The sequence below is a fragment of the Nothoprocta perdicaria genome, unplaced genomic scaffold, assembly GCF_003342845.1.
Source record: "Nothoprocta perdicaria isolate Ctin4 unplaced genomic scaffold, notPer1 scaffold_37, whole genome shotgun sequence".
NCBI lineage: Eukaryota > Metazoa > Chordata > Aves > Tinamiformes > Tinamidae > Nothoprocta > Nothoprocta perdicaria.
Genome location: NW_020455610.1, coordinates 537,792 through 549,756, shown reverse-complemented (window position 1 = coordinate 549,756; position 11,965 = coordinate 537,792).

The following is an 11,965-nucleotide window of genomic DNA, read 5'->3' as shown; positions in this document are numbered from 1 at the left end:
ATTAGAAATAGAGAAGATGGATTTTCTCTCATTACCTTAAGAGATGGGATTCTGCTCCTCCTAATCTTTTTGGATGATATCAGGGTTCAGAATAAGACATTGGAATTTAATTGTCTATCTAAAAATTTTGTACCTCTCAACAGACTGTCTTAGCTTCCTTTATCATAGAATCATAGAATGCCCAAGGTTGGAAGGGACCCCAGAGGTCATCAAGTCCAACCCCCCTGCACACGCAGGGTCACATAGAGCACAAGGCACAGGGCTGCATCCAAGCGGGTTTTAAAGATCTCCAAAGAAGGAGACTCCACAACCTCTCTGGGCAGCCCATTCCAGTACTTTGTCACCCGCACAGTGAAGAAATGCTTCCTTAAGTTCCTGTGGAACTTCCGATGCCTCAGTTTGAAGCCATTTCCTCTAGTCCTATCACTGTCCACCACTGAAAAGAGGCCAGCCCTCTCCTCCTCCCTCCCTCCCTTGAGGTATTTATACATGCTGATCAGGTCCCCCCTCAGCCTTCTCCAGGCTGAACATGCCCAGCTCTCTCAGCCTTTGCTCACAAGGCAGATGTTCCAGGCCCCTGATCATCCTCGTAGCCCTGCGCTGGACTCTCTCCAGCAGCTCTACATCCCTCTTGTACTGGGGAGCCCAGAACTGGACACAGTACTCCAGATGTGGCCTCACCGGGGCTGTGTAGAGGGGGACGATCACCTCCCTCGACCTGCTGGAGACGCTCTTCTTAATGCACCCCAGGATCCCGTTGGCCTTCTTGGCCACCAGGGCACACTGCTGCCTCATGGTCATCTTGTCATCCACCATGACACCCAGGTCCCTCTCTGCGGGGCTGCTCCCCAGCAGGTCCACCCCTAATTTGTACTGGTGTCCAGGGTTATTCCTCCCCAAGTGCAGGACCCCGCACTTGCCCCTGTTGAACCTCATGAGGTTTCTCACCGCCCAGTCCTCCAGTCTGTCCAGGTCTCTCTGGATGGCAGCACAGCCCTCAGGGCTATCAGCTATTCCTCCCAGTTTGGTATCATCAGCAAACTTGCTGAGGGAACACTCCAGCCCTTCATCCAGGTCGTTAATGAGTAAGTTGAAGAGGACCGGAACGAGAACTGACCCCTGGGGGACACCACTAAGTACAGGCCTCCAGMTGGACTCCGCACCATTGACAACCACTCTCTGCACCCTGCCATTGAGCCAATTCCTATTTCACCTCCCTGTCCACTCATCTATCCCACACCTTCGGAGCTTGCCCAGGAGGATGCTGTGAGGGACAGTGTCAAAAGCCTTGCTCAAGTCCAGATAGACCACATCTACCGCTCTGCCCTCATCTATCCAGCTAGATATTCCTTCATAGAAGGTGATCAGGTTAGTCAAGCAGGATTTCCCCTTGGTGAATCCATGCTGSCTACTCCTGAGAACCTTCTTCTGCTCCATGTGTCTGGAGAGAGCAGCCAGGATCCATCACTTTCCCAGGGATGGAGGTGAGGCTCACCAGTCTGTAGTTACYCGGGTCCTCCTTCTTGCCTTTTTTGAAGACTGGAGTGATGTTGGCTTTCTTCCAGTCCTCTGGCACCTCCCACCTTCCAAAGATGATGGCGAGCGGCTTGGCTAGTAAATCTGCCAGTTCCTGCAACACTCTGGGGTGCATCCCATCAGGGCCCATGGATTTGTGGGTGTCGAGTCTCCCTAGATGCTCTCTGACCCACTCTTCCTCTACCCAGGGCAAGCCTTCCTCTCTCTGGCTCTCTTCATGTGTCCCTAGGGCCCGGGATTCTAGAGGGCTGCCCCTGACAAACACAGAAGCAAAGGCAGCATTCAGCAGCTCTGCGTTGTCCGTGTTTTCCATAACCAGGGTACCCACCCCATTCACTAGTGGACCCACGTTCTCCCTGACCTTCCTTTTGTTGTTAATATATTTGAAGAAGTTTTTCTTGTTACTCTTAACATCGTGTGCCTAATTCCAATTGTGCCTTAGCTTTCCTTGTAGCATCCCTGCATTCCCTGACAACGTTCCTGTATTTATCCCAAGGGGCCTGCCCTTTCTTCCACATTCTATATATTGCTTTTTTTCTGCTGGAGTTTTGCCAGGAGCTCYCTGCTCATCCATGAGGGTCTCCTGCCCCCTCTGCCTGACTTCTTACGCACAGGGATGCACTGTTCCTGGGCATGGAGGAAATGACAATTGAAAACTAACCAGCTCTCCTGGACCCCTCTTCCTTCTAGAGCCCTAGCCCATCGGATCTTTTCCAGTAGGTCTCTGAAGAGGCTAAAGTTGGCCCTCCTGAAGTCCAGCGTGGCAAGGCTACTTACTGCCCTGCCTCCTCCTCGTTGGATGCTGAACTCCACCAGCTCGTGATCACTGCAGCCAAGGCTACCCCCCGACCTTCACATCTCCAACAAGGCCCTCTCTGTTTGTCAGTACGAGGTCCAGCAGCACACCTCTCCTCATCGGCTCCTCCACAACCTGCGACAAAAAGTGTCATCAAGGCACTGCAGAAACCTCCAGGACTGTTTGTGCCTCGCTGTGCTGTCTTTCCAGCTGATGTCGGGGTAGTTAAAGTCCCCCATGAGAACCAGGGCCTGTGACCGTGAGGCAACTTCCAGCTGCCTGTAGAAGGCCTCGTCAACCTCCTCCTCCTCCTGGTCAGGTGGCCTGTAGCAGACACCCACCACAGTGTCTCCCACGTTGGCCTGCCCTTTAACCCTTACCCACAAGCTCTCCATCCCCTCATCATCCACTGCCAGGCTGAGCTCCATGCATTCCAGTTGCTTTCTCACGTACAGAGCAACTCCACCACCTCGCCTTCCCAGCCTGTCCTTCCTAAAGGGCACATAGCCCTCCATGACAGCGCTMCAGTCGTTAGAGCTATCCCACCATGTTTCTGTGATTCCTATGAGATCGTGGTGCTGGGACCGCACACAGATCTCCAGYTCRTCYTGYTTATTCCCCATGCTTCGTGCATTGGTGTATAAGCATTTCAGGCAGGTAATCGAGGCTGAACTTTTCCCAGGAGGCATGAGAGAGGACCCTCTATAATCATGCCCTAGCCGTACTGAATTTATACTGAATTTATACTGAATTTATACTGAATGTAGCTGCAGACAGTGCATTTACTCAAATTGAGAGAGCTATTCAGGTAATCAAATGTAGGTGATGACTATAGGATGATGTAAATAACTCTTCTGGATAAAATGGTCAGCTTTGAGGAGGATTAAGAGTATTCATCTTATGACACATAAATATCTAGTATCATTTTTATACTATGAGGCTATTCTACCTAGCTTTCAGCTGCTAGGTAGGAGGATTCAAGTCTCTCCCAAGTCTTGCCATCTGTCAAACAAACTCCATCATTTTGTTCTGAGAGATTTTGGGGCACCTCAGACATCACTAGATGCCTATGAATCCTAATCTAGGTTTCCACCGAGCTCAATAAGACTAACTCACCCATTTCACAGGTTACTGCTTGTGCTGGAAAACCTCTCAATTTGGGTATGTTGAACCCCACCAAAATCAGTGAATAAAACTAGGCTGGTCATCTTAAGCTTGACTTGTATGAATGTTTTGTACTACTTAGATGTTCAAGGATATCTGCCTAAGCTAGCAGCTACGTTATAGGACTCATAGGAGATCAGAGTTCTGGAGCACTTAATGGAGGGCTACAGTAACATTCCGGATATCTCAAAAGAAATTTCTTGACAGCTAATTGAAATGTTTAGCTTCTTTTATGGTCAGTGGATGGAAATAGCCTCTTTGGTAGATGGTGGCTTGGTGATAGTTTCGAATACGTATTAAAGAAAGGGAATAACAAGCCAGATTCTGAAACATGCAGTTTGGATTTATCTTTTTATCTTTTATCTTTTTATCTTTTATACATTTCAGTAGGCTTCAAGAAGAACTAATGAAATGAGAATATCATCTCATTCAAGGCCACATAGCTTTCAGACTGTAAAACACACCAATATTAGCTTTTTTGAAAGTAAAATCCTCCCCCCAGACCCACAAAAATAACCCCAGACTTATTTTCTGAGACAATGAGGAATTTCAGATTTTTTTAATTCTTCAGATGAATATTTTCAGATCAGATGGAGATTTTCAGACTTTTGAGCTGAAAATTTATATACCATTATAATATTTCATACATAACATTCTAAGGATTTATGATTCATTCTTGAAGAATGGTAAAATATTATTTTAATATTTACAGACTTAGTTCCTATTGGACTTGCATGATTGAAAGATCTCATGCCAATATTCCTTTTTTTATGAGTCCAAATGATGCACACACCATTAAAAGGCAGCTTGAAAATATTAGTCCCAGTTTGAGAGCCAGATTGACATATGCCATGAAAAGAGAAAACCTGCAGGTACTGGAGATATGTAACTTATTATCCATTCATTAATTGATGATTAGATTAACCTGCATATAATATTAACCTGCATATTAGATTAATCTGCACAGAGAGAGGGGTTATTTTTTGCTACTCAAGTACAGAGAGATACATCTCCATAAAGCTCTATTTTCTGAAACCTGTGAAGACTGAGCATGAACAAGACTTTCTTTTGTACAAGACCTACCGCCTTATTGTGGATTTGCTCCAGATTTCATTTGAAGTAATAACTGAAGTAATTCAATTTGAAGTGAATAACTGAAGGGATCAAAAGATTTCTAATATCAAAACTTATGCTTTATTACAATACAAATATTTTAACTGGGAGGAAAGTTATCTTTTTACCAGAATAAAATCTTCTCTGCTGCAGGAGAATGAAGCACTTTCCCTTCAATCTTGCTTTTTGTTTAGTATCTTCATGCATTTATCACTTATAGAAAGTATACCTGATTCTATTGAAAATTTTCTTTCTTTCTACCAACATAGCTTGTGCCTGCTTCCTGATACATCCTTGATCCTCATCAGGAGTTTCCCGAGGCCTGCTCCAACTGCGAGCTTCCCTCCTTACAGCATCTCATGTTTGTCCACCGCAAGCTTCTCCCCATGGTGCATAACTAGCTGCTGTAAGGCAAGGAGAGCCCCAGAACAGAAGGTCCTGTTCACGTTCCATCTATGCAAAGGATACTATTCGTGAAAAGATTTTTACTTTATTGCAAGAGTGGCCATGTTAGATGACATCCATTATGAGCAGTAATCCATGAGATTACTTATTTTCAGAGAAAATTTAAGTGTTTGAAAACTTCACAACATGTCATAATCATTGTGTTCTCTTTGCAATCTTTGCAGAGAAAAGTGTTTCTAAGACTGAATAAGATGTAGCCAATAAGCCTAAATAATACAAAATGACACATACAGAGATCTATTTGATTTTATGTCCTTTTCTGCAGTTTAGCAATCTGATATGCTTATGTAGCAATGCAATTAAGTTCCTGATCCTAAGTTTAATCAGAGTAGGCATGCTAACACATCAAGTTAATGTCCATGTATTATATGTTAACACACACTGTGCCTATCTACACAGTGTCAGATATGGAATCTAAGCTGGGAGCTGGAATCCTATAACTGAAAGGCACGAAGGAATAACTTCTTAAAAAAGGATAGCCTAACCCACGGTAAATTGTTCTTTGGTTTTATATGAACTGGGGGTTTCATGTCATCATCTTCAATGCATTAGCTGACACTGTCTTAACCAAGAGATGCTTCCTAAAGAACACACAGCTGTGATTTTCTAACCTGCAGACCTATTACTACACTTCTGTATCCCTAAAGCAAGGAGAGTGGATTTAGTTTCTGATCCTGAACACTACCAGTCAACCTGAAGTGCAGTGCTTAGCTCTCAGAGAAGCTCCAAATTACCCCATGTTCGCAAAAAGAAGACTTAGTGTCTTACTGAAATGACTAGACAAACAAGTCTTTCGAGCTTTTCCCTCCCTCTGGGGATCCAGGCTGTGAAGATCTCATTGGAAGATATATGATTAAGTGAGCAGACCTTTTCTGTGTCAGAAAATGAGAGGATAATATAGCACTGCTCACCTTTTGTATAGCTACCACAGATGGTGAATTCATAGTTCCCACTAGCAAAAGGGAGGAAGCTAAGGGACATCCTTCCACATTTCCTCTTGAAACTGGGTCCCTGTGCAGGCAGTATGGACAGCAAAGAGAAGAGAAAACAACTCAAAAGAAACCATAGCTATTTAGTGTAGGAGCAGAAAATTAGTATAGAAATATAGAAATTAGTATACTGCTTTTCAGAAAGATAGTCTTAGTTATTCAGCAGCTTTCTAATAATATAAGGATATGTATTTCAGAAAACATTGTGTTCTAAATGTAGTCTATTTCAAATTCATATATATATATATGAATATAAGCATACACATGTGTGTTTGTGTGCAATGTTTTAGATTGTGTAGAATGTGACTGTGATCTGGGAAATGGTTCATCTCTTCTGATATCGAAGACTGAGGATTTATCGGTAATCAACTCATGCAGTGCAGTTGTCAGATTTTAGGCCTTGCTATGTAAATTTTTCTTTGTGGATATTCAGGCGTTGAATCACTATCTTCAGTCAGCCTTCAACACATGCTTAAATGCAAGTGCCTGAGTGACTTGGTGGTAAGAACATTATAAAGGAATATGAAGAGATGAGTCTTACCCTGGATCTTCTTCCTAGGGAAAGAGTGCAGTAACAAGGAAACTACTGCCATTATTTCTTAGTTTCCTTTCCCAAATTACATCATTTAGGGAGTTCTCAAACTGGAAGAGGAAGTCAGAAATGTTATGTTTAATAGCTCCCAAGTTCCATGAACTTGTCAAGCTCCTTTTTGAACTCAATTAGTGATTTGGCCTTCAGAATATCCTGTGGCAATGAGTTCCCTAGCTTAATTACACATTGTATGAAAAGTATTTCTTCTGAGAAATATCACTTCTTTTCCCGGAGTAAAATCCTTCTAAAAGAGGATGTTTCATAGGACAGTGTAACATCTTTCATTAGATCAATGACCTAGTTAGGGGGAAAAAAAAAAAAATGAACTTATGTATGTATGAAGTCTTTTTGTTTGTCTGTTTACTTACTGCAAAATATTTACACTAGTTTAATTACCTCTTCCACAAAGACTGCCCTGTATATTTCCTTAGACCATCACACTTAAGAACAATGCTACTGTGATTCTTAGAAAAAAACATGATGGAAAATATCTAATTCCCAAAGTTCATGTCCTGAACCGATTTTATATTCCTATCTTTGGAGACTCCCAAATCACTCAATATTTGCCTTTTTTAAATTGGCTTAAGTAACTGCCATTTCTGTAAACAGAAGTTAAATAAAATACATATTTAAAATGGCATTTTTTCTTAATGTTTATGATTGTCATTCTTCTTTGCAATTTTATAAATCAAGGCCTATTTCTTGCACCTAACCTCCAAATTTAAAAGATATTTCTATCTAACTGTGATTTTATTGGCAAAATCTGTATGGTGTTTGGAAACCAACCTCAGTCYTTATAACTAGGGTGGATTTAGCCCTGATCTTTGAAAAGACATCAGAAGTGCAATCACATTTTCTAAACATCATATGTTTAATCCAGTTCTGTATATTCTAGCAGGAAGATTTTGCTAATAAGGAAACCTTGTTCAGTGACTAAAATTGAAAAGCACAGATGAGAAAACCAGAAGCAGCATAGTTCAGACATAGAGTCTATTATCTACTAAAGGAAAAGGTTTTTAATGAGATTTCCTTGACATTGGTGTTCTTCTATTACAGCCAGGACTGCTAATGTACCAATCAGAATGAAGCAATGTTGCTGCCAGCATTCTTGTTTAAAGAATGCATTTTTTGTTATGCCCTGTTAAGTATTTAACAGGTTTGCATTGTACACATTCTTACAACACAGTTTTGGTTTTCATATGAAATAAATCAGCCTTCAGATATACCAAATGGGGTTCATTTCAATAAGCAGGCATTTTTTTTTCTCTGAATGTCAATATTAATGGGTATAGAGGTGAATGGGTGGCTCTAATAGTTCTCCTTTGTTGCTCTTTAGCGAAAAGCTCTTAGAGATTGAGGAGTGCAGCATAACACCTTACTTTTTCTAAGTTATATTCTTCTCAGTCTAGGCAATTAGGGTGGCTAGTATAGTTGAACGTAGCACGTAGAATACTGCTTATACAAACTTAATTTTAGTTGTTGTGTGGGCAATTAGGGGTTGTGGCATGTTTAATTTATTTAGTTATCTGCAGAATTTAAGCTTTTCCTTTGTTACTTGCTAGTTCTGAAATTGAACACAGAGAATATTGTGTTAGGCATGTAACAATGAGAACTCATGCAGAACTGTCTTGAGGAAAAGAAGTATTTTAATTTTGTGTAATAACGTAACACTAGCTGTGGCCTAAATTCTATACAGAAGTCTGTTTCAACACAGTTTATGAAATATTTCCACTTAGTTAGGTGAGTTCAATTTAATCTGAAGAATATTACAGAAGTAGCATGGTCTGACAGATAAAGAATTAAACTCATATAGGATGATACCAAATTCTATTCTAGACCTTCGTGCTAGGCTCTTTGGCAATTCTGAGATTCTTTAAAGGATTTGTAATGACAAGTAAACTTAATATATTTAGTAAGTAAATGTAGAGTTTAGAAACATAATTACACATTATATTACATAAGTAGCAGGAAAAATGTGCTTCTAAGAACAGTAATATAGGGTTTCTTTTYCCAACATAGTTTGTAATGCTTCCAACACAGTTCCCAACATGACTCTAGTGACAAAAAAGATTACAGAGTCTATCTATAATCTCTTCTAGTAACTTTATTTTATGGGCAGCATATCTACCTCGGTGGAAGAAATGGAAATACCTCCATCTGACATAGCACAGTCATTGTCACAGGAGCAAGACCTAATTTTGAATGTTACAAGATGGCATGGACATTAAAGTCACAGCTTATGAAGACGCTGATGACTTCATATCATGTACAGGCTTGTGAGCTGTACATCAGACACCCCTTAAAGTATATGCTCAAGTTGCTAGCAACAAAAGGGAACAAAGAACTTGCTTCTAATGTACAATTGATCTTCTATATAGTGAAATATGAAGGAGGTAGCTTATAGGTGTGAAAGTTTGTCACATTTTCTGAATTTTCTGTTTCTGAATTTCGGTTTATGTTTCTAATCCTCTGCATGTCAGTCAGACTTCAATACAGGAACAGATGAGATTTCTTTAGATATGGTCCACCCAAGCCCCGGACTTGGACATTGCTTACAAAGAGATATACATACAAGAGATCATTCTCTAAACCTAAGGCCAAATGGTACAACAAGACTTACATTCACATGGCATGTTCTTCCCTCCTGGAAAGCTACATTTAAACTGCCTGTCAGGAAATGTCACTGTTCCTCAGACCATACCTGGGCACTACTTGGAGAGGGCTAACTAGGACGAGCCAGAACTTTTTGCCAAGGAAAGTATTAATGACTAAACAACGTAGATGATCATGTTCCAGTGCTCAAATATATCATGTTCCAAATGTTTTTACCTTCTTTTACTTACTAGTAGCCTGTTTTTTGCTGTCTATATCTAATGTGAGTAGTACACATTTCTCTTACAGGGGAGAAAAACCCCAAGAGACTGTTACAAGATTCACAAGTACTGTTTAGGTTTTTGAGGTAACTTCTAGACAGCCTGTAGTTTACTGAAATCCTCAGCTACCAAATTATTAGTACTTCATCATACAATTTTCCATTCTGGAATTACATTTGAAGAAAGCAGTCTGAATAAGCCTACGTTAAGTAGGGTGCCTCTTAGATTCCTCACTTTGAGAAGCAGATAGCTTTCCTCTCTTGGCGGATGCATTTATTTTCCATGTTTATGGCTATAGCTATTGAATCCCTTTCTTTGGGATGAAGGAGTTTTAGACTTTTATAAATAAATAAATAAATAAATAAATAAATAAATAAATAAATAAATAAATAAATAAATAGAAGAGGCAGCAATGCCTTCCCCCATTTTTTTTTCTAGTAACCAGTCGTTAGGACATTTACTTGGAAAGATTGAATTCTTTGCTTCAGTGAACCTTACTTTATGCATAGCAGAGCAAATTACACAAGAGGGAATGAGAAATGCCTGCCCTAGAAATACCTGCTGCCTGTTTTTTATTGTGGTCTGTTGCAGCATATTCTTACATTAGATCTTGTAGAGGAGAGACCTGATCCTAGGTTACCATCTCAGGAAATTTTTGCAAACTCTAAGTATTAGCAAACAAATTCCGTGCTACAGGAAAGAAGGCTATTCGTATGTAACCTTCTCTTAATGTTTATTTTTGGAAAAAAGACATGATTCTGAGCATGCTTATCAGCTCAGATTTGGCATTGCGATTTAGGAAAAATGCTGCAATATAAACTTAAATTTGAGCGTTTAGGCTTATGACAACCAAACTGGTAGTGTAAAGGTACAGGAAAAGAAATGTAAGCATTATATCAATCAATATCAGTATGTTTCAACTGGAGGACCATGACCAGTCCTTGAATTTAAGAAAAAATAGCATCTACTGCCTTGTGCTCACCATACACTGTCTCTGTTACAGATTTGTCTTGAAGAAGTCTGTTTGAAATAATCCAAAAGAGGAATAAAGAATAGTCAAAGAATTAAGCAGTGTGGTTAAACAGAGTTTGGTGTGCAAGTGTGTTTCCTGTGTCTCTTTTAATAATGTAAATGTAGACATACCTGCTGACCTTAAGGTATTATGAGTATTTATGGAGCCTGTGTGTTTGATTTAGATATCTATACTCCTTTTGTGATTTTATCTTATTGTAAGTGACCAGATACCCAGATACTATTGTGATGGTAATTCAGATGAACTCAGGCAGAGGAAGGAAGACAATGATGCTTTTGTGGTTACGATGGGTGAATGCTGTCACAGTGGGCAAGCTGTCTCATGTTATGGGCAAATTTCTCTTTACAGGCATTAACTGAAGAGCAATTTTAAATTTCATTGGCAGAAGAGATCAAAAACAAGCATTTTGATTTCTAAAATGCTTGTTACCTCCCAGCTTTAACTCAATGGGAGACGTTCTTTGATTCATCTCCTCTAATTTAAGACGTCTAATTTCCTCTCAGTCACACTAGCCTGCAAAACAAAAGCACTAGATATCCAAGTTTTAGATGTCTAACCTGGAGTAAATGCAATCTACTCCATTAAATCTTGAGTGCTCTGACAATCAGGTCCATGGGATCTCCAACTGGGCATTCAAAATAAACAAATCTCTTGGCCTTAATCTTTGTCTACTAGAGTTCGTCACTTGTAAAATGAGGAAAATAACACCCCTTCATCCCATAGGGGAAGGTTGAAAAGCAGTTCTGGCATCTGTCAACTTTTAAGTGCCTTCCTGTGGAACCTTAACATTCCTTCAACATGGTGTTGTGTGTAATAACAGGGATAAAATGTAGCTTTTCTTTCTGTAACAAGGACCTTGGAGTCAAACTTCTACTGCTTGATGTCTGTCTCCTAGAGATTTGTTTGTAATTTCAAACTGCCTACAGTTCATCTCATAAGCTCAAAGTAAAAAACAGAGGAGGGAAAAAAGAAAAAATCGCAGAGACTTATCACAGACTTGAATCTTTGCTCTGTGTACATATCTCCCCAGAGAATATTTTCTGGATTTTTGAACCTGTCTTGAGCTGCTATAAGCGTCTGCTCATTATGACATTTTATATATATATATATATATTTATATATATATATTAGCGTAGAGGTAAGACTTCAGTTGTTCTTTTTGTTTCAGAGATTTATTTCTGCATTTTGGCTTAACATTTTTTAATTACCTGAAGGAATAACCTTGTTCTGACATAATACCTGCTCCATATGGTTTTGATCTATTCATGTGTGTGCCTCAGTCTTCTCTCTTTTGTGGAAATGTATGCTGAAGTGCACTACTGACATTGTCAGGGGGAATCCATTATTTGAGGTTGTATCTTTCTCATACTTTGAGAAGGTTGGGAAAATTAAGAGGCTACATAT